Here is a 24081-nt window from a genome sequence, read left to right as displayed (position 1 = left end):
TTATAGACATGAGCCATAATGTCCGGCTGAAATTTCCCTTCTTTTGATCTCTTCTAACTATGAAACCACTTTGTATTTTCCCCTAGTCTTGTTGGCTATTTCTCTTCTTTGTCTCGGTTATCCCTGGTTATTTTAAAATCTGACCTCTGTTTCTTCAGAAAGGCTAATACTTGCCCATTTGATTTGCCAACTAAAGAATACAAATTGAACATCAGAAATAACAGTCAGTAAAACCCATGGGCTCTTGGTACCCAAGCCTGAGCACAAGCTCAAGATGATGCAGACGAGGAGCCAAGCACAGGGAACCATGGAAGTTAAATTCAAGCCCAGGTCTAAGAGCCAAGTCTGTGATTTGGCGTTTCCATTTCCTCATCTGCAATTGTCACCTCATGGGTGGGAGCATGGGGCCCAGGAAGCATATCAGGGGCTCTGGTATCTGTACAGTGCTCCCAGACTTGCAGTGACATTAGTGCTCTGAGACTGGGGTGGGGTTTTAGTTTGACAGCTGCTGGTGCCACTTCCTGTGGATGGAGATGTGGGAGTGGGATAAAGGAGGGATGCGAGTAGGTACACCTTACTCAGCTGTGCCTCAAGGCTTTGGGATGTACTGGGTCTGAGAGGAGATAAGCAGAAGGAACTAGCTGAGCTCCTCAGCCTCAGGGAACAGTCCTTCCACAGGGATTCCTGGGCTGGATGTTTAGCATCTTTCATATGCCCCATCACCATCCCACCATCCTTTTCAGGTGCTTGAAATAAAATAACTATCCACTTTAACACATGCCACCTCCTGCTCTGATCTTTAGGCTCTAATGAAATTCACTTAGTTTAAAGTTATTTAAGAAGTGCTGCCTGCTAATCTGTTAAGAAAGACTCGAAGTTTTGGAAATTGTGGAGAAAAATACATTCTATTAACCTACAATATAAAGAGTCTGGGAAAGATTTAGAGCCAAGAGAAGAGTTTAATAACAAGATTTAGAACAAGAGCCAGAGGCTGTCTCTAGTCTTTCTCTGTTTCAGCGTCTGAAATGTCCCAGTAGGAATATTCCTGTGCACAGCAAATGGGCTCAGGAATCTGTAATCTTGCCTAGGAGAAAGGGAAGTGGGTGGACTTTGGGGGGACCGTCCCTATCTTTCTATAAGTAAAAATTAGTAATTAACCTCTCTCTTCTACCTCCACTCTGGTTGTTCTTAAACTTCTTATCGTTCAGGTATATTTTTCAATTGACAATGATTTGATTTTACCTCCATGGAAATAAGAGAAAGGCTACTGTGTGGCTGGTGGGAGAATTGGGAAATACATGGAGGATGATTAGACTCAAAACTCCCATAATCACTGAATATGATTAGCCCCCGAGAAGGCTCCTGATGGCACTTAGGAGCTCAAGGAAAAAACTGAAATGTGAAACCCAGGAGTTATCCCCTGTTCTTCCTTCTTCCTTACCTTTCATGTTCAGTACATCACCCAGCATGCCACTTGCACGCTGATAGAAGCCCTTGTTAGATCAACTTAATGGTCTATGCAGGATATGGGTGTCCTCAGGATATGGGTGCCTTTCCACCTCAGTGGACCACTGAGGAGGCTTCTCTGGACACCCTCATCGTCCTATTCCCTTTATCTTCAGGTTTTATCAAATGAGACACTTTCGAGGTGTTGCTGTCAATGGTTTTTGAATGAAGGCACAGAACTTAATCTAGCAGGGCTAAATTGGTGCTGATCAGTGATTATTGAATCAAGTACAGAACGCAATTTGGCAGGTTAGTTAAAGACAGACATCATGAATACCCACACATAAACTGAGACCGAAACCCAAGGAGCTTGTCCTTAACCCTTTGAAACTTGGGCTACTGTGTTCTCTTGAGCTCTGAGATCCTGGAGACCTGGCTCACAATGACTCCCTAGACCAGTGGTTCTCAATGTGTGGTGTGGGACCCTTGGGAGCTCCTGGGATGCATTCAGCAGGGTCAGTGAGGTCAAAACTACTTTAATAATCATGTTAAGATGTTGTTTTACTTTTTCACTCACAGCCTTTCATGGGTCTACGGTAGAATTTCCCAGAGAGTCTATGATATGCAATGGAGTTTTTACTCTGAGGAGCTCAGCTAGTCCTTTTTCTTGTCTCTTGTGTTTAAATTTTTTAGTTTTAATTTTTAATAAAAGAAATATCAATTGCTATAACCTACATGAACAAAATCTCCTTGGGGTCCTGAATAATCTTGAATGTGAATCATTCTCAAGACCAAGGAGTTGAGAACTATGCTCTAGGATCCATTTCCAACAGGCTGGGCTCCACGCAGAGCCAGGCTCACAATTCTGGCTCCAGATGCTGAGCCCCACACACCTCCGTGAGCCTTGCAGAGCCTGCCACATGTCCAGCCCAGCCTGCAGCGCTGGCACTGAGGGCTTCATTGCCTACAGGTCCCACCAGTCCTGCAAGGCAAGTTCTGATCAGAAAAGGATGGGCGCCTCATGTAAGGTGGACCTGGGAGGCAGCTGGACCCAGAAGGATTGAGAATGGGCAGCCAGAGAGGACAGGAAGACCCTGTGGTTTAAGCATTGTCCCCTTGTTACTCGTGTGGCCGATTGCTTCCAGGGTCCCTCCAAGGATTTCCCACCCAGTTTCTGCTTTCCTCCACAGGCCTTTTTGGCCATCTTTGACTTTCTTCCATTCCCAGAAGGACAGCAGAGTCAGGGAAAATCAGGGATAAATATTTTTGTTGGGAAGCAGAGAGAAAGAAGCATCATAGCTCTTGGAACAGATCCAGAGCCCAGAGAAAGGGCTGAGTTTTGTTAGGGGTTATGAAGATTATTAGTGAAGAGTTACAAACAAGTCCTTACTGCCTTCACCAGAGAGTGTGGAGCTGGCTACAAAGAGTTCTGGGAAATTGTCCATTAATTTAAATGATTTTCTTGTGTTAATTTTTAAACCATGTTTGCTCCTGGAAACGTAATAAAGTTGTTGAATCCCACGGAGGCAAAGCTGTGTTCTGTTCTTGTAGTGACCTCATGCAACCAGCAGGAGGCAGCGTGGTAGAGAAGGTGGTAGCTGGAAATACTGGCATTTTTGGACCACAGGTGAAAGTTTGAGAATATGGCACGTCTGTCTGAACTATGCTGTCTCCTGGATGAGGAATTTGAAGGGATTGTTGGTTTGGGGAGAAACATCCAGTAGACTATGACAATATTGTTCATCTCGAATCTGAAGACAGGTGGCCTCTTCTAGGTTATGTGGTGTTCCCTGTTGTTGCTGGAAATAAGGGGATGGAGATGGGCAGGGGGACACAGTATCTTCATGTTCAAATTGAAGAGGGTGGCTTCTGAGAGTCATTTCTGCTTTGGTGTGAATTCTTGATGGAATGGGGAGCACTTCTGCTGGCTGGGGGCTGGAGGACAGGGCTCAGATGCCTTGGGAGGACAAGGTTTAGACACCTTGGGAGGACAGGGCTGTAGGACCTGGGGAGGAGCCTGGCAGGGGACTTTGCATTGTTGCTGCTGTTGATATGACATTTTCCCTAGAAAGAAGATCAACTGAAAGAAGAAAGTACTTTAGGATGAGACAATATCAGTGAAGAAAGTTATTCTAAAAAATACCACAAGGGAGAAGCACCCTTTCTTATCACCTCTTTCTTTCATATTAGTGCTAAGATGCTCCTTTCACACTCACTCCTGAGACCGCCTACCCACAGGAGTCTTTTGTGGGGCTACCCCAGGGATGGCCAGAGTCTGCTGCACCTGCCCCTCCCAGGGGTTGGTGCCTGGACTGTGACTGTCCCTCACCACCTGGAACATTTTCACACCACAGTGAGTCAGGGGAGAGAAAACACGTGAAAAACTTCTGAAAGGTAAGCCTTGAAATAAAATGTAAAATGTCTTTAGAATGAATAGTCAGCTTGAGGGAAACAGGATTGGGAACTACAGAGCACTGGCTAAATTTAATAAGACCTATTGCTTGGATTATATATTTTTTCACCATGAAACATTTTCTTTCTTTGAAACTGTGCCCCTCCTTCTGACAGGGGCATTTTTTTCCTTCTTAAGCCTTTCTGGGCTACTTCTGTGGACTAATTGTACTACCCTATGACTACAGTTTGATCACTGCATCTTTAAGAATAAATTAATGTCCCTTGTCATGGCTCATCTTAAGCGCTAAAATCCAGGAGAAGTTGGATGTCTCAGCTTTTTTCACTGATTAAGTTTTCCAAAACTTAATCATCAAAGACGAGAAGTGATCAAAGTAAAGTACAAAAAGAACAAAGACTGGGAGCTTTGAAAGTAGATTCTCACCTCAGCTGTACCAAAATTTATGGGGTGACTTAGAGCTTTGGTTATCTCAATTCTATCTTTAATCTTATTGATCTCAGAGGAACTTTGGGTTTAAAACAGTTATAAGTAAACCTTTTTTGCCAAGGGTCAGGTAGTAAATATTTTATGCTTAGTAGCCCAGCCAATCTCTGTCACACCTTTTCATCCCTGCAATTGTGGTGCAAAAGTAGTCATAGTGCATAAACATATGGAGCGGCTATGTTCCAGGACAACATTATCGTACTAAGTAGGTGGCAGACTGAATTTGAGCCAGCATCTTACTTTGCTGAATCCTCTTTTAGAATAACTGACTTTTGGGTATGTCTCCATCTCACTTCTCTCTGCTTGTTGTCTGTATGTCCTACTAGGTCTTCCCTTTCCAGTCTGTTTCGTGTATCTCATTCTGCTTCTGGCCATCTGTCTTTCCTTTCTGCATCCCACTGCATCTAGCTCTATACCATCTTCTCATTCTGCCTAGCAGGAGCTGATGTCTGGCCCATTGGAAGACTTTCTCTTCTGCAGTGGAGTCTCCTCACTCACCTGCCTTTTTGAGCTGTTATGGCCTCAAGATCCAAGTGGCATGAAGAAGCCCCAAGCCACCTTTTATCCTGGGCTCAACGTGGGCAAGAGGAAACTAAAGGGGTTTCCCCACCATTTCCTGGTGTCCCAATGTCTCACTCAGTTCTTGAAAGTACTTGCCAGACTCCCTCCTTGCACTCAAAACTCCAGTTTTGCAGCTTTGAGGGTGAATAAAAACATTTATTTCCTCTGGAAGGATTTCCTGTGTGTGTGTTTGATGGGTGGGACAGGAGGATATAAGGTCAGGTGCATTTTCCTCATGTGCACCTTGGTCCTTCAGCAGAACTGTGTAGATACAAGGAGATAAGAAATAAACCCCATGCTAGATTTGTGGAACTGTGACTTTCTATGGATGGTAGGGCTGGATCTTACTGCACTTCATATTTCATGCTAGTGTCTCCTCCTTACATTTTGCACAAAGTATCTAAAGTTGCCCTTTATGCCACACACACCCTCTGCAGCACTGATGTTTGGGGTCAATTGATCATTGACCCCAAACCACTGAGCACCTACTAGGGGCCAGGTCCCGAGAGTGGGAAAGGATAAATGAAGACTAAGATGCAGTACAGGCCCAAGAGAAGTTCACAGTTTAGTAGGAGATGGATGTGAGGGTGCAGAGTGAAGAAACAGTACTGTGTGGTCTATGTTGATTAGTACAGGACTCGTTTGCTGACTGGGAGTTAGGTGGAAGAGGATTCTTTCACAGGGATGCTATACAGAGGATTCTTCCAGAGCTGATCTATTCTCCAGAGTCTGACTTAATCCTCCCACACCAGTTTCACCCCATCCTGCTCCCAGCTTCCATTCATGAAGCATGAATTGTACTCTCTTCTCCCCCTTCTTCAAGACTGATTGACACACAGAATCTGACACTATATTCCATATATCCAAGGCGTGAGAGGAGAACCTCTCCTTTGGCCATTGGTCCTCTTTCACTCCTGGAGTCTCTTTCATCCTTATGGTTGCTTTCCTGCACACAAGTCTATGAGCTCAAAGTCCTGGGCACCACCTTTTCCTATCTGGTATCTCAGGACTTCCCAGGAAATTCTCAATAGTGTGGGCGGATCAAAGAATGCCTCCAATAGAGTCCATAGCATCTGCATCTCAATTTTTTGCCAAGTCAGTATTTAATGGAAAAATGTGATAAAGGTTAATTTATCAGTCTGAAAGCAGGATCCATTTGGAAGAGATTTAGGACTGAAAGCAGAGAGTAATATCAAGTGTCAGAAAGAAAGGCTCTGGCTGCTGCCTCTGTTCCCTGACCTACCTCAAATCCCAAAACTGACTACCTCAGACATCCTGTCAGTGGGCCATATCTCCCCAACTCCTGCTGCTCAAGGAATGGCTCCAGGAGGATACGGAGAAGGTGCCTGCTGAGGAAAAGAATTTGACATTCTCAATCACATTAAAGGTAGAATTGTAGACTTATTTTTTCTTTACTTGTCACCCAAGACTGTTCTAGTAATGTTTTTTGTCATCCTTTCCAATGGTTTCTTCAAGTGACTCTGGTCCTACCTGAGTCAAGGAGGTTTTTGTGTGACAGGAAGGTACAAGGTGATATGGAAAAGAGATTAAAAGCCCATAAAATGTGATTGATGTCAATCTTCTACCCCTCAGGGCCAACCCTGCCTTCAGTGTGTCAGAGACACAGAGAGATTTACTTCTTTACCTCTTCTAGTGCCCAGATGATTGATGCACTGAAGTTAGAATTGCACAGAAGTGTCTCCATCTTGTTTCTTTTTCCATGCTTTGCTCTTCTACTTGGAAGCCTGAGAAATGCTGCAGATCTTTTGGAGCAACCAAATCAGAATTTTCAATGTAAAAAGGGAGTAAGACAGGTGTTCAGAAAAAGTGGCATGAGACATCCCTGGATGCAAAAAACTCACTGAATTCTCCATAATTTCCTAGCCTAACTTGAGCCCAGAATAAAAGGACCAGATTGGGACCCTCCCTTGCTCTTCATCCTTTGAGGACAGGAGCGGCTTGCTGAGTGAGGCGGCCCAGGCTCTCTGTCAGGGTGAATGGAGTCTCCTGCGTGTCCTACTCAAGTTCCTTGGTGGAGTACAGGGACCCATGTATTTGGACCCCAGATCTGCTTTGTAGATGGTGCAGTGGGATTGACATGGATAAACACTGATTTGGTGGGAAAACACAAATGAGGAAATATTTATTATTAAAAGAAAGTTAAACATTTGGGTGTTGGTTTTAAGATATATAGTGCAAATATTTGTCAAAACGCATTGGAATGCATGCTTAAGTGCATTTTACTGTAAGAAATTATCCCTTCATGTCAAAAAAGAGAATTAGTGATAATATGAGATATAAAATTTTAGGTGAGAAAATTGTGACCCAGAGGCCATTCATTCACGTGAATGGTTTATGGCATAGTCAGGATCAGGACCTGGGTATCTTCATTGTGGGTCCAGTTCTTTTTGTACTACATTGTTGTCTTTCATTATTTTATCTCTTTTTAAAGTTTTTAATTGATACATAATACTTGTACATATTTATGGGATGCATATGATATTTTGTTATTAATATATATTTAGAATATGTAATGACCCAGTCAGACTATTTAGGCTTGCCATCACCATAGGCATTTATTATTTCTATATGCTGAGAAAAAAACTTTTATTTTTGAATAAGAGTCTTACTCTGTCACCCAGACTGGATTGCAGTGGCATGCTCATGACCACAATAGCCTTGACCTGCTGGGCTCAGGTGACACTTCCACTTCAACCTTCCAAGTAGTTGGAACTTCAGGTGTGCACCACCACAACCAACTAATTTTTTTATTTATTATAGAGATGAGGTCTTGACAAGTTGCCCAGGCTGGTCTCAAACCCTTGGATTCTGGTAATCCTCTTGCCTCTGCCTCCCAAAATGCTGGGATTATAGGCATGAGCCACCATGCCTGGCTGCTGAGAAAAGTTCAAATCCTTCCTTCTAACTCTTTTGAAACATACAACACATTGTTACTAACTATAATCACCCCACTCTACTAGTGAACATTGGAACTTATTCCTTTTATCTAACTGCATGATTTACCCACTAACCAACCTCTCCTCATTCCCTCCCCAACACCTACATCTTTCCCAGCCTCTGGCATCTATCATTCTACTCTCTACCTCCATGAGATCAATTTTTTTAGCTCCCACATATTAGTGAGCACATACAGTATTTGTCTCTCTGTGTCTGGTTTGTTTCACTTAATGACCTCCGACTCTATTAATGTTGTTGCAAATAATATAATGTCATCCTTTTTGTATTGCTGAGTAATATTACATTGTGTAAATACACCGCGTTTTCTCAATCCATTCATCTGTTGACGAACACTTAGATTGATTCCGTATCTTTGCTATTAGGAAGCATGCTGCAACAAACATGAAGATGCAGGTATCCCTTTTATATACTCCCTTTGTTTTGGACAAGCAACTAGAACAGGAAACTCATGAAGGAGTGTTTCCAAATTTCCGATAAACATGATAAAGAGCTTAATTTTATCATTTCTAAGCGAAATGAAGATTGAAATTACAAAGTGTTACTTCCACAAAGTCAATGAAATGGCTAACATGAGAAAGATAGGTAATACCAAGTGTGGAGCAACTGAAAATTCTACATACTGTTGATAGAAATAATCGTTTTATAAAGATTTTGGAAAAATTAACAATATTCACTAGACTGTGCATATCTCTATCCCCTGACCCAGTCATTGTATTGCTAGGTATGTACCCACAGACATATGCACATACAGTTACAAAAAGACATGCCCATAGATATTTGCATTAGAACCATTTTTGAAATGTTAATATTGGAAACTAAATTTGCTGGGCATGGTGACGAGCATCTTTAGTCCCAGTTTCACACGAGGCTAAGGTGGGAGAATTGCTTGAGTCCAGGGACTTTAAGGTTACAGTGAGCTATGATTGTACCACTGCACTCCATCTTTGACAAAAGAGTGAGACCTCATATCTAAAAAAATGAAATAATGAAACAGGAAACACTAAAGTGCCTCTTAACAATAAAATGGATGCCCAAATGGTGGTGTATTCCCCCAAAGAAATACAGCAATGAGGAGAAACAATCTGCAATTACACACTAGAAGATAAATCAATCTCACAAACATAATTATGAGGAAAAACATCCAGGCACCAAATAATTCATACTGTTTGATTCCCTTTATGTAAAGTTCAAAACAAGAAAATCAAATCTATGGTGTTAGATGTCAGGGTGATGGTGATGTCTGGAGGTAGGTGGTAACTGAGAGGAGATAACTGGTGAACCACTTTGGGGATGCTGGTAACATGTTATTTCTTCATCTGTGTATTGATTATGTGGGTGTTCAGCTAATAAAACTTTATTGCTTTAAGCAGCTGCATGCCTATAGCATAGTTTGTGACCTTTTCTGCGCTTGCACTTCAGTTTTTAGTTGGCTTATTTTTAAAAAATTTATTTATTATAGAGTTGTGGAGTACAATTGAGGATTTACTATATAAGTAGGCTGCATGCTGGTGAAGTTTGGGGTTCTTGGTGGCCCTCTTAGTAAAAGCTTACTTTAAAGAGAAGGGAGCCATCAGAATGCCAGTATTACCGCAGTGTAATGGACAAGGAAATAAAGATATAATGAGGTCAGGGCAAGAGTTAGTGTCATCACAGTGCTTTGTAGGACAGTAAGGACTTCAGATTTTATTTTAGTTATAATGGAAAGATATTTGACGTTTCAGTCGGGGAGGGTATGATCTTATCTATGTTTTATGTGATTGCTGTGGTTGCTCTGATTGTTATGGCACAAGATAGGAATAAGGAGACAAGATAGGAGACTTCTACAGTAATTCAGGTGAGGGATGATGGTGGTTATAATTAGGATAAGAACATTGAAGATAATGAGAAAGTGAGAAGTGACCAAATTCTTAACATAGAACTCAGGACTTAGGGAGAAACTGGTGAAAGATGAGGAAAAGTGGAATCAGGGATGAATCCCAGGATTCCAAAAATTATTATTACTATACAGAGCTCGGTGGCTCAGCCTGAAATCACACACTTTGGGAGGCTGAGGTGAGTGGATTGCCTGAGCCCGCAGGTTTGAGACCTGTCTGGGCAACTTGGCGAGACTTCATCTCTACAATAAATCAAAAAATTAGCCGGGCAAGGTAGCGCACGCCTGTAGTTCCAGCTACTTGGAAGGCTGAGGCGGAAGGATCACTGAAGCCCAGCAGGCCTAGGCTGCGGTGGCCGGGGGTGTGCCACTGCACTTGAGTCTGGGCAACAGAGTGAGACTCCAACTCAAAAAAAATGTTATTACTACTACCATTATTATTTTTTAAAATTATTATATTTAGTTTGTGGCTTAAGCACCTTCACACACATGGTAATATTATTGTGTATATTAAAAATGGACAGAATATATTCCACAAATGATAGATATTATATTTTTTATATAAAAGGGTAATGAGTATATGTTATAAACAACTTCATAAAAAATTCTACAACTTAGATGAAAAGTACAAATTTCTTGGAAGTACAACTAACAGGCCAGGTACGGTGGCTCACTTTTGTAATCCCAGCCCTTTGGGAGGCAGAGGTGAGAGGATTGTCTGAGCCCAGGAGTTCAAGACTAGCCTGAGCAACTTGGCGAGACCTCATCTCTACAGTAAATCAAAAAATAACCGGACATGATGGCATGCTCCTATAGTTCCAGCAACTTGGAATGTTGAGATGGAAGTATCACCTGAGCCCAGTAGGTCGAGGCTGCGGTGACCATGAGCCTGTCACTGCACTCCATCCTGGGCAATAGAGTGAGACTCCAACTAAAAAAAAATGCAACTAACAAAAACTTACATATAAAGAAATGAAAATTGGACAGCCCTGTGATGGTCTTTTGATGTGTCAATTTGGCTGACAGTAGTCTATCGTTATTCAATCAAACACTAATCTAGGTATCGCCGTAACCATAGATGAGATTAAAGTCCGTGATGAATTGACTTTAAGAAAGGGAGAAAATTCTAGATAATCTGTTACACTCAGTTGAAGGGATTTAAAAACCCAGCTAATACTTCACTGAAGAAATTCTACATGTGGATTGCAGCTTCAGACTATGACAGAGTAGTAGTTTGCTCTCTTAATATACAGCCCTGTGGATATCAGATCCACAGTCATGTAAACTGGGTCCTTGCAATAAATTCCTGAATGCATATTTCATACTAGTTCTTTTCCTCTCATTGCACCATATCTGAGATAATCTCTGTAATTATTCAATAAATTTAGTTTGGATGTGGTGTCTCATACCTGTAATCCCAGCTCTTTGGGAGGAGAATCACTTACTTAAGCTCAGGAGTTTGAGACCAGCCTGGGCAACATAGCAAAACCTCTTCTCTACAAAAAAAGTCAGATAGATTAACTGGGCATGGTGGCACACACCTGTCGTTCCAGCTACTTGGGAAGCTGAGATGGGAGTGACACTTGAGTCCAAGAGGTTGAGGTTGCAGTGAGCCATAATTGCACCACTGTACTCTAGCCTGGGCCACTGAGTGAGATCCTGTCTTAAACAAACAAACAAACAAATGAATAAAACTAATAGTATAAAACCCTCCCATATAGAAAGCTCCGGTTACAAATGACTTAACTGGTACATTACACCAAACACTTAAGGAATAAAAAATTTCAATCATTCCTAACCTCTTTCAGAAAACGAAGGAAGAGAAAATACTCATGAAATTTTTTTGAAATTAATATAGCCCTGATATAGGAAATATGACAAGGACATTAAATGAAAAGGAAGTTACAGACTGTTATCCTTCATGAGTGTAGAAGGAAAAATCCTAAAGAAAATATCAGTAAACGGAACCCAGCAATATAGTAAGATGATTTATCACAAGAATGCCATATTTATTTAGCACTTTCAATGCAGTTCACCAAATTAACTGAATAAAGGAGAAAAATCATATTATCATTTCAGTAAATATAGAGAAAGCACTTGACAAAATTCAACATCCATTTGTCATAAAACTTTTTGCAAACTAAGAATAAAAAGAAATTTTCTCCGTGTAATAAAGGTTGTCCATAATAAAACCTATGGCTAACATTTGAATAATTGTGAAATATTTACCTCCTAATATCAAGAACAAGGCAAGTATAACCTAACTCATTACTTCTATTCTGACATTTACTGGAAGTTTCAGCCAGTGCAATAAGGTAAGAAAAATAAATAAAAGCATGGATAGGAAAGAAAGAAAAAAGAAGCACAAATGTCTTTATTCACAAGTAAAGACATCACCATTGTCCCGATATCTAAAACCAAAGATTTGATTTTCTTGTTTTTGAACTTTACATAAAGTAAACATAATTGTCTATGTAGAAATTCCTAAGAAATCAGCGAAAAAATAAAGAAATATATACTGGAGCTAATAAGTAACTTTAGCAGGGCCACAAAATACAAGGTCAGCATGTAGAAATCAATTATATTTCTGTATATCATCACCAAATAATTGGAAATGAAATGAAAATATAATTTTACAACAGCATAAAAAATGTTAGAAATATATTTAACAAAATATGCAATACTTCTACATCGAAAATTATAAAGCAATCTAAAGAAAAAAAATTAAGACCTAAATAAATAGAGATACAGTGTTCACATATTGGATAGCACACTATTTAAAATATATTACTCCTCTTAAATTGATCTATTTAGTCCTTAAAATCCCAGCTGATCATTTTTTGGAGAGATTGATGGACCAAATTTAAAGTTTATATGGGACTACAAAGAATCTAGACAAGTCTGAATAATCCTGGGAAAGAAGAGAGTTGAAGGCCTCACAATATCTGATTTCAGAACTTACTACACATGTTCATCTATCAAGATTGTGTGGTTTTGATGTATGGATAGATATGTACATCAATGGAAAGCATAAAGAACACAGAAATAGACTCAACATTGACAGTCAAGTGAAAATGTGTAAATAACCAAAACACCTAAGAAAAAAATGCTTAACAACATCACTAGTCAGGGAATAAAGTTACAAAGCCCCATGAGATACCATTTCAGACTGCCTAAAATGGCTGATATTAAGATGAATGACAAAGTAGATTGGGGTGATATGTTGTCTACAAGCAAGTCATGCCAAGAATTTCTGGCAATAGCCAGAAACTAGGAAGAGGCAGAGGAATCCTCCCCTAGAGACCTGGGGGGAGCATCGGCCAGCTAACACAATGATTTCAGCCCCCTATCCTTTAGAAGAACTGTGAGAGAAAAAGCCCCCCACCCCAAAAAAAGACAAAAGCAAGCATGGCAAGGGTGTGGAGGCCTTGGAACTCCCCTACAGTGTTCAAGGGAATACCAAGTGGCACAGCCAATATAGAAAACAATTTGGCAGTTTCTTTTTTTTTAACTTTTAGATTTTGTATTTTAAAGTTGTGGGATACAATTCAGGGTTAGGCATACAAGTATTCATTATGCAGTTACCCTTGTCGATGAGGTGTGCCCTCCCTTCCCCAGACAGATTCCAACTACTGCCAATCCCACCTCCCTGCTCTCCCACCCCCCTTCACAGTTTCCCGCTACTGTCAATCCTTTTCTTATAGTATTACAAGAGATGTTCAAGGTCCACTTATGAGTGAGAATATGTGATACTCAGTTCTTTGTTTCTGTGAAAGATCACTCAGTATTATAGACTCTAAATCCACCCAGGTTGCTGTGAAGCTCATGATTTTGTTCTTCTTTATGGCTGTGTAATATTCCATTGTATATATGTACCACATTTTAAAAATCCAGTCTTCTTTTGATGGGCAGCACGGTTGGTTCCATGTTCTTGCTATTATGAACAATGCTGCAATAAACATGTGTGCAGGTATCTTTTTTATAGAGTGATTTGAGTTTTTCTGGGTATATTCCCAGTAGGGGAATTGCGGGGTCATATTGAAGTTCTAAAAATCAATTTGGCAGCTTCTTTCAAAGTTAAACATACACCTATTCCATGACCAAGAAGCTCCACTCCCTAGATGTTCATTTAAGAGAAATAAAAACATATGTCTTCCAAAGAGTTGTACATAAGTGTTCACAACAACTTTTTTCAAATAGCCCCAAATCATGATGACAACCCAAATGACCATCAGCAGGTAAATAGGTAAACAAGCTGCAGACACTTCACACAGTGGAATACTATCTAACAACAACAACAACAAAAAGCAAAAAAAACTAATGAAAAAAATCAATAACATGAAGAGTATCAAGACATTATGCTGAGCAAAGAAGCCAAACTCAGCAGAGTACCTTCTGTATAATTCCATTTATATGAAACTCATGAAAAAACACTTCACAATATTGCTAGTCAGGAAAATGCAGCATAAGCCAAACTAACTTATAGCAACAGGAATTGAACAAGGTCTTTGGGCAGGGATTCACTGAAAAGGAATGTTGAAAATATCCTATAACCCCTTTAATGCTAGGAGGTTATGGGAGCTGTCATGATAGGATAATGGTATCTTTTCACTTCTCTCATTGTCCTAAGTTGAGATAAAATTTTGCTACCAGAAACATACATACTTGAATTCTATTATTCACATTAGCCTTAATGCAACGATGTATTATTGTTGTGCTTTTTCACTTTCACTGTCAGTGACTACAAGTACTGGTAACATGAAATCTGAGTCTGCTTTGTGTTGCCCCTTAATAAGCATCTTCTCCGAGAGCCCCAGGAGTGCTAGAAAAAGTAGTCTGTGTCATACCCCATACAGACACGATGTGTTCTTTCTCCTTTAAGGTTGTTCTTCGAGGTGAGAAAAAAATGTTGTTAGTACCCGTATAGCTGCCAAGTGAAATTTCCTTTAAAAGCCAGAATTTAGTTTTCAGGAGCTGAAGTGAATCAAAATTGTTGGGGAAAGACTTATGATTTGCTCCAGACAAGTTGCAACTGGGATAAGTTTTCTCACATCCTCTTCATACCATTGGGATTTTCTGAGGACAAGAGCACCTTGGACAGGTAGGGGTGGGAGGTAATTAAGACTGGCAAGAAGATATGGACAATGGATAAATATATGTGTGAGTAATGAACTAACAGTGCATAGAGGAACTTCCAACAAGGAGAAAGTTCAAAGTCCATGTGCTCCGATTGCTGAACTGAGGTCTGGAAATGTAAAATAATGTGTCTAGAGTCACATAGCCAGTACTAGGACCCAGGTACCTGGTAAACAAGGTCTTATATTTTTTTGCCACTATCAGATTTCATTGCCCCTTGATTGCATGACTAAGCCTTGGTTTCCAAGGAGGAAGGGGGAGTAAACCAGACTGTAAGAGCCATTCAACAAATATTTATAAATTAGCCAGTTGTGGTGTTATGTGCCTATAGTTGCAGCTACTCAGGAGGCTGAAACAGGAGGATTGATTAAACAAGAAATTTGAGTCTGCAAGTGAGCTTTGATCATGCCACTGTACTCCAGCCTGAGTGACAGAGCGAGATCTTGTCTCTAAAAACAAATGAAACCAAACCAAAATAGCTATTGAGGCCCTTATATGTCCAGACTGGGCTTTAGGTGGTGAGTAATTCATGAAACTTCAATCCAGCAAGTACAACAAACATTAAACAAACGGTTACATTAATAATTACTTAAGTGCCATGGTTACATGTGTCATGAAGAAGTTGTTCAGACTCAGAAGAGCATAGAACATGGGGACCTAACCTCATCTGGAAGAATCCATGAGAGTTAATCTGAACCCTATCTAGTCCACGAAAACCCTTCAGGGTGAGTTCCTGGTGGAGAAAACAGCATGTGAGAAGTCTCAAAGGGAAGAAGGAACATGGCACATATGAATAACAGAGACCCCAGAGCCTACTAAGCCAAACACAGGGATCAGGGTGGTACAAGGACTGGACTTGCGGGGACAAATAATCAGAGCCTTATGGGTCAAAGTTAAGGAGTTCAGGAAGCCAGTGAAGAAAGCCTAGTAGGTAGGATAATACAATCACATTTGTATTTTTGAAAGATCACTTTGACTGCAGTCTGGTGACTAACTTTCAGGGCATTGAGAGTTGAAGAAGACCCAGTTAAAGGGCTCTTACAGTTAGTCAAAGTGATCTGAATGAAGGTAGCATGAGTGAAATGGAAGAGATTGAGGAGATACCAGGCAGAATTGTTAAGCTCGTCATATTAGTTTTGATCATTCTAAGAATTCTCTGGGTCTGGTACCCATAATCACATCTCAGTGCTCAATATTATAGCACAAGCTGGGCTTGGTGGCTCAGCCTGCAATCCCACGCTTTGGGAGGCTGAGGTGAGTGGATTGCCTGAGCCCGCGGGTTTGAGAACCACCTGGGCAAATTGGCAAGACCTCATCTCTACAATAAATCAAAAATTAGCCGGGTGTGGTAGCGCATGCCTGTAGTTCCAGCTACTTGGAAGGCTGAGGTGGAAGGATCGCCGGAGCCCAGAAGGCGGAGGCTGCGGTGGCCAGGAGCGGCCACTGCACTCCAGTATGGGTGACAGAGTGAGACTACAATTCAAAAAAAAAATTATAGCACAGTTAATAAATGCAGTTAGGCTTGTCTTATTGGAGAGTGCAGCCTACTGCCTGAGATATTCAGCTTTCCTTTTTTTTTTTTCTAACTGAACGCCCATCCAGAAAGTTTTCAGTTAGCAAAACTGGACCTCTTGACATTCTTCAAATATGTGGCTGACATTACCAAGTATCGTCTCAACTTGCCTGGATCTAAAACTAATGATAATTTGGGCTTGGGGCAAATATTTGTAATCTTTTCCCTCATTTTCCAGTGCCCTTAGAATACCTTCACTATGCAGAGCTATTTTATAGGCTTGTATTTCTTCTCCTCAAAGTAGAACCCAGAAAGTAAATGTCACAGTCTCCTTTGCAGTCAGGGTGCATCCCTGTGACCTAGGCTCTATCAGTCACAGTTGTGCTCTGGAAAAGAGCCATTGGAAGACCCTCCTTGCAGAAGATATTTTGCTGGCAAGGGTGGTGGCTCCCTTACGCTGCTAGTGAGGATGCAAGGGTGTGTTTCTGGCGTGATGTAGCATTGGTGGAGTAGTGGCAGTGGCAGTAGCTTCCTCACTAGACCAGTTCTGTGTCTGTGGAATGCTTTCAGGTATTGCACCTAGATGCTTAGCTCCAAGTCAGGTTATTCAGCCCTCCCAAGTGTTCTGTAATCCACCCAATAGCATTTTAATAAGTCCCTTTTCTGCTTAATCAGCCAGAGTGAGTTTCTGTTGCTAGTAGTTTCTATCCCAAATTGATACAAAACTAAATGTTATTTATTACACAGTATTAGCTGCTCTTTAAATTTCACTAAGGTGACATTATGAAACTTGGATCCTAGGAAGAGTGAATGAACAGGAAAAGTAGGTCTGATCAAAGCTTTTGTTCATGCTTGGCTTATGTGTAGGTTAGGCCAAACATTTATCAACAAGAGAAATGTATATCTCTACAATATTCCAAAGACACTCTTTTATAGGGCCTTCTCATTGATGAATTTTTGAGCCCATCTGCTTTACAGTAAAATATAAGTAAAAAATGTGGATGCCTCTGAACCACTGAGTGAATCTTTTCTGCCCGCATACTTTTTTGGTGACGAAGGATCTGTAAAACTTCCTGAGGAATCCATGAGGAGGTGGGAGAATGGCCAAGATGGGGAAGAACCAAGACATAAGCAATTCCTGGAGCTAAAGAGACCTGAGTCTAGTCACTCCCATCCCTAGGGAAGGAACCCCTAAGAGCATCCCTGACTCAGGACTTCTAACCTCTGCTACAATACCTCCAGTGATAAGAAGGAACTGCTTTGTATTCCAGAGTAGAATTCTCATAAAAGAGCAGAAGTCACTGGAAGCACATTTTAATCCAATCACAAAAACAGTTTGTGAGTAAATTCCGTTAATAATAAAACCAGTTGCTTGCCTTGAACCAAGCCCTCCATTGCTGGCAGAATTTCAGCAGAGACTAACAGATCATTTTAGAACAGATATTTGTTCAATATGTGTTTCTGGTCCTGTGATTTTTATTCTTTTTTTTTGAGTTGAAGTCTCACTCTGTCACCCAGACTGGAGTGCAGTGGCCACTCCCGGCCACCACAGCCTCGACCTGCTGGGCTCTGGCAATCCTTCTGCCTCAGCCTTCCAAGTAGCCGGAATTACAGGCATGCACTACCGCGCAAGGCTGATTTTTTGATTTATTGTAGAGATGAGGTCTCGCTGCCCAGGCGGGTCTCGAACCCGCAGGCTTAGGTAATCCACTCACCTCAACCTCCCAAAGGCAGGGGATTACAGGTTGAGCCACCGAGCCCAGCTGATTTTTACTCTATTCTGATACTTTTTTTTCCTGTTTCTGACTTCCATTCAGAGCCTCAATCTTTTCGCTCTATTTATTTCTCTCTTTCTGTAAAACAATCTCCCTATATTCACTCTTTCTAAGGAAATTTTATGCATTTAATTTCCCACTTCATTGTTGAAACCACAAGTTCTAAAAGAAGATCTAGGTAGAAGTAGCTATCACAATCATGGGAGTGTCAAAAGTGTTAGTTATGCTCTGTATCAAAGTCTTAACTCAAATGCTTGGGTCTATATCCTTACTTGAATACTGTTCTTTGTGGTTTCTGAATATCTGGGATTTGGCTTCAAATTTAGGTGAAATAGTCCCCTTGGGGTTGGAAAAAAAAAGGAATTGTGTGGACCTGGATGCTAGCTTTATTCTGACTTTAAACAGCTGTGCAATCTTTGGTTTTTCAATAGCTCCATGTCTTAATGTCTTTGTCTCTAATACTGAAGACTTCAAAGATTTCCAAAGTTAATCCTAGAATTATATTGTGTTTGTTGACATGTCTATTTATGTAACTAACTATTCTATTCCTTTAAAACCCTAATTAGCCGGGCTCGGTGGCTCAGCTTGTAATCCTGCGCTTTGGGAGGCTGAGGTGAGTGGATTGCCTGAGCCCATGGGTTCGAGACCCGCCTGGGCAACTTGGTGAGCCCTCATCTCTACAATAATTAAAAAAAAAAAAATTAACCGGGCGTGGTAGCGCGTGCCTTCCAGCTACTTGGAAGGCTGAGACGGAAGGATCGCTGGAGCCCAACAGGTCGAGGCTGCAGTGGCTGGGAGCGGCTACTGCACTCCAGTCTGGGTGACAGAGTGAGACTCGAACTCAAAAACAAAACAAAACAAAACAAAAAAACTCTAATTGAAGAAAATGTCACTCGGCCCAACCACACATGATCTTCCAGCCCAGATGGTGGCTAACCCAGGCCCTGCAGAAACTCTTCCTCCCTTCAGAGATATCTCGATCATTGTCTTTTCTTCGGCTTCCTGCTTCAGAGGATTAAAGTGACATAAGAAAGGCCTCAACCTGGCACCTTTGATCTCAAGCTCAGTCAGACTTTTAGAAAACAAAGGAGTTTGCTCATTTCCTGTTTCTTGGGTGCCTCACTCAGTTAGACAGGTACTAAAATGACTTGTCTAACTCCTTGTTTAAATAGAAATCTCCAATTTGGCAGGTACTGGTTGACTAGAAAGGTTTCCATCTCCTCAGGAAGGGCAACCTGGGAGGAATGGGGCACAGAGGCCATTTCTCACAGTGCATCTGGGCTCTCAGTGGTGGACAGCATGTGGGAACATGCAATGAATGCGAGGTGGGAGGCAGAGCCTTTGAGTTGGGGAAGAACATGTGTAGGGACTGGTAAGCAGTAGACAAGTGGTAGAAAACTTGAACTTATCATTCTGTAATACTATAGGAAAAGTAAACCCCATGAGATCAGAGCATGCATTGTGGTAGACACTGCCAGGAAGGAACTCTGTGGACTTGATGGATAAAATGTGCCATTAGAAGCCGGGCACGGTGGCTCAGCCTGTAATCCCGCACCTTTTGGGAGGCTGAGGTGAGTGGATTGCCTGAGCCCGTGGGTTCGAGACCCGCCTGGGCAGCGAGACCTCATCTCTACAATAAATCAAAAAATTAGCCAGGTGTGGTAGCGCATGCCTGTAATTCCGGCTACTTGGAAGGCGAAAGGATCGCCGGAGCCCAGCAGGTCGAGGCTGCGGTGGCCGGGAGCAGCCACTGCATTCCCTTCTGGGCGACAGAGTGAGACTCCAACTCAAAAAAAAAAGTGCCATTAGATAAAGCTAAATGAGACAGTCTGGAGAAGTGAACCTTGGCTTCTCAGCATAAGAGTTATGATTAAGAACAGCTTTGTCAGTCAGGGACTCTTGATAGACCCTGGAAGGTGGGAGGTAGAAGGGGAACCAATCTCTGGTCCTCTCTCATGAAGCACTGCTTGGCTGTCTGTTGTTCCATGGATTTAGGAGGATGCTAGAAGGTAGTCTATTACCTGAAGCTGTAATCAAACCGATTTTAAAGGAAGACTAAAGGTGAGGATAAGAGGAAATTGGTAAACTAACGAAGACAGTCTGGTCAAGTTCTTATACATGGGCAAGGGACAGACATAGATACTGATATCTGGAGTACAGGGACGGGGAGTCAGAGGGCTGAGAGGAAAAGGCAGAAAGCACTAAGTCTAAAACCAACGAACAAAACACTGGATCTAAAACCAATGATCATTTGGCTTGTGGCAAATGTTTGTAATCTTTTTCCTTGTTTTTCAATACCTTTGGAATACCTTCACTACATATGGGCTATCATATAAGCTTGTATTATAGGCTTGCTCCAGAACTCAAGAGGGAAATGGTGGACCTTGGGTCATACCAGACATCCACTAATTTCACTGGATTAGGTGTTTTCTTTACTGTGTTGCCTGGTAGGTAAAACTGCAATTATAGGGACCATAAATGGGTAGAAAGAAAGATTTCAGAATCTGTGCCAGGAAGATGCAATCATCCTCTGTTGAAGCTGGGAAGGTGAGAGGTGGCTGTCCGCCAGGGATTTATATGAAGGGTTTCCAGTCAGTTTTCAGCATTTTGGTGCATGGTACTTGACTCCTAGAAAAAAATGATCAATTACCTGCTGAAGAAGTGTCCAGAGTGGTGGCAGTCTTCATAGTGTGGGAATGGTGGGCAGGATGAAGGTTAGCATGCACAGTGGGGTTTTAGGTTCTTAATGGTTGTGTGGTGTGATCACACAAGTTGGTGTACCCCAAATTCCCAAATGTCAGCCTAAGAAGAGGATACAGTAAACATCAACTCCTGCAACCCAGGAATTTTGAATGTTTATATACAATATATCAATTCAATAGTAGATGTTATTCATTCTATTTTTAAGTTTTAGTGTTTATTTGTGGTAAGACACACCTGTATATCAGGTAGTCACAGGACTGCTGGGAAAAGGGTGGAAGAAGGGTGTTTACCTGTTAATAGTCTGGGAAACTAATTGCCTGGGGAAATTCAGGTGAAAATGTAGATGGGAGAGTTTCAACACTTCAGTTATACATTTAAGGCAAGAGGGACCAAGTAGCCACTAGCACAAGAGCAGCCTTGCCAGGCAAAGTATTCTTCGGTGAAAAGTACTTTTCCCATCCAGAGTGACTTCTAAGGCCAAGATAGGTGAAATGAGTTGATTGTAGTCCTGGATCTTCTAAGTCTTTTAGAATTTCTGTGGTAATTGTCCATAACACCCTGTTCCTCCCCATCTATTGGTCACTTCTGAGTCACTGACCAGCCAGTGTTTGTTTATTTATGTGAGTCTGTGAGCTGGTGGGCAGCTGTGGGGAGGTGTAGGGAGGTAGGAATTTTGAGCTGGAGGAAAGCGTATGTGGGGACTGGAGGTGAGTTTGTAGGGTTCTGGGCTGAATCACCACATGACAATAAATTGTGAGAATCAAATGCAATTTTCTGTTAGAGCCATAGCATGACGCAATTATTCTCTATCTCTCTTTCAATCCTTTCTTCTTCTTTTCCTTATTCTCTTGTCCTTTTGTACAGTAGTCTTCTGTGGTTGATTTCTAGACCCATGGTCCATCTTTTCTGCCTGTTCCTTACAACACGTAATGCTGTTGTTTTCTGTTCATTTTTCATTGCTATAGGTTGTTTTTGTGTCCTTGAAGTTGACTTTTGTGTATCACAAAAATAAGTTAAGGGCTACATTGGCTAACAAAATTAATATTTACTTTATTAAAGTTACAAATTAAGCCGGGCTCAGTGGCTCAGCCTGTAATCCTGCGCCTTTGAGAGGCTGAGGTGAGTGGATTGCCTGAGCCCGCGGGTTTGAGACCCGCCTGGGCAGCGAGACCTCATCTCTACAATAAATAGAAAAATCAGCCGGGTGTGGTAGCGCATGCCTGTAATTCCGGCTACTTGGAAGGCTGAGGCGGAAGGATCACCAGAGCCCAGCAGGCCGGGAGCGGTCACTGCACTCCAGTCTGGGTGACAGAGTGAGACTCCAACGCACACACACACACACAAAGTTGCAAATTAAAACTGATTTTTTTGTGAGACAAAGTTCAAATAACAGATGTTATTAATTTAATTAAAATTCTAGAAATTTTTACTTTTTTTAAAAACGACTTTGGAATGATGACTGGTTTATCTAACAGCTTGGTTAATTAAACTCTCTCAAACAAGGTATACTGAAGTTCAAGTTAATATATTCAGTTTTAGAGTACTTTAACTTTCTGACTGACAAATACAATCTCAAATACATACGTAAAAATACATACGTAGAAATACACACATACATAGAAAATTTATACGTATTTTGGTTCTTATGCTTTCTTTCATATTTTTTTTTTTTTTTTTTTTTTAACACAACAGAAATTTATTATCACACTGTTCTGGAAGATAAGAGTCTGAAATCAAGGTGTTGGCAGGATCACGCTCCCTCTGAAACCTGTGGAGAAGAATCCTCTCTTGCCTCTTCTAACTTCTGGAGTTTATTGGCAATCCTAAAAGTTTCTTGCTTATTGATACATCATGCCAATCTGTCCCCTTTGTCACATGACTGTCTTCTCCTCTCATGTGTCTGTGTCTTCACATGGTGACTTTTTTTCTGTAGTCTCTCTTTCTTTCTTTTCTTTTTTTTTTTTTCATTAATCAGTAGTTTTTATTATGGTTTTGTGGGGTACAGTTAAGGGTAGGTGTACAATGACGTTTCATTCAGGCACCCTGTAGATAAGAAGTGTTTTCCCATCCCCCGACAGATATTTGCTACTGTTAATCCCATCCCCCTCCCCCCCATAGTTTCCCAGTACCATCCGTCATTTTCTCATAGTATTGCATTGGATGTTCACGGTCCATTATATGAGTGAGAACATGTGATATTCGGATTTTTGTTTTTGTGAGAGGTCACTCAGTATTATAGACTCTAGTTCCATCCAGGTTGCAGCGAAATTCATGATTTTGTTCTTTTTTATGGCTGCATAGTATTCCATCGTGTATATGTACCACATTTTAAAAATCCAGTCCTCTTTTGATGGACAGCATGGTTGTTTCCAGGTTCTTGCTATTGTGAACAATGCTGCGATAAACATACGTGTGCAGGTATCTTTTTTATAGAGTGATTTGTGTTCTTCAGGGTATATTCCCAGTAGGGGGATTGCAGGGTCATATGGAGGTCAATATTTAGAGTTTTTAGGAATCACCATACTGTTTCCCACAGAGGTTGTACTAGTTTGCACTCTCACAGTATACAGTTTTAAAGTCTCTTATTCTCTTATGTCCTCTATCCACTCACTGCCCTCCTCCTCTTTGGGTATCTTTTCAGAAATTTTTTCTTCTACTCCCTTTGTTTCCACACAGCCCCTATTCTCCACTTGTTTTTTCTTCTAATGTTTGGTTAGGGAGCACCAGCATGGTGTAAGGACCACCATTTGTCCTGATTTGTTGGGCATTCTTACTGATTGGCAGGGGCTCACATGGTGCCAGTCTTTAGATATTTGAGTTATTATCTTCTGACTCCTCATCATGAAGATCTTTGTATATCAGTACAAAGAAAGCGTTCTTAAACTTTTTTTTAATAGATGCAAAGTATTCCATTGTATGGATAATTCATGATTTATTAAACCAGCCCTTTAGTGATGGACTTTAGGATATTTCCAATTTGGGGCCATTACAAACAATGCCATTAAGACTAATGTGGCAAATGTATCACTTCAGATGTGTAGAAATTCATCCATAGAATTCCCATAAGTCGGTTTCTTAGTTAAAGGTCATTTGCCAGAGCCTCTAACTAGCACCAGGAATTAGCCAGGCGTGGTGGCATGCACCTGTAGTCCCAGCTAATTGGGGTGTTGAGGCAGAAGGATCGCCTGAGTCCAGAAGG

This window comes from Carlito syrichta, unplaced genomic scaffold (genome assembly GCF_000164805.1).
Source record: "Carlito syrichta isolate Samal-C Ts95f unplaced genomic scaffold, Tarsius_syrichta-2.0.1 Scaffold301671, whole genome shotgun sequence".
Lineage (NCBI taxonomy): Eukaryota > Metazoa > Chordata > Mammalia > Primates > Tarsiidae > Carlito > Carlito syrichta.
Note: the sequence above shows the minus strand (reverse complement) of the source record.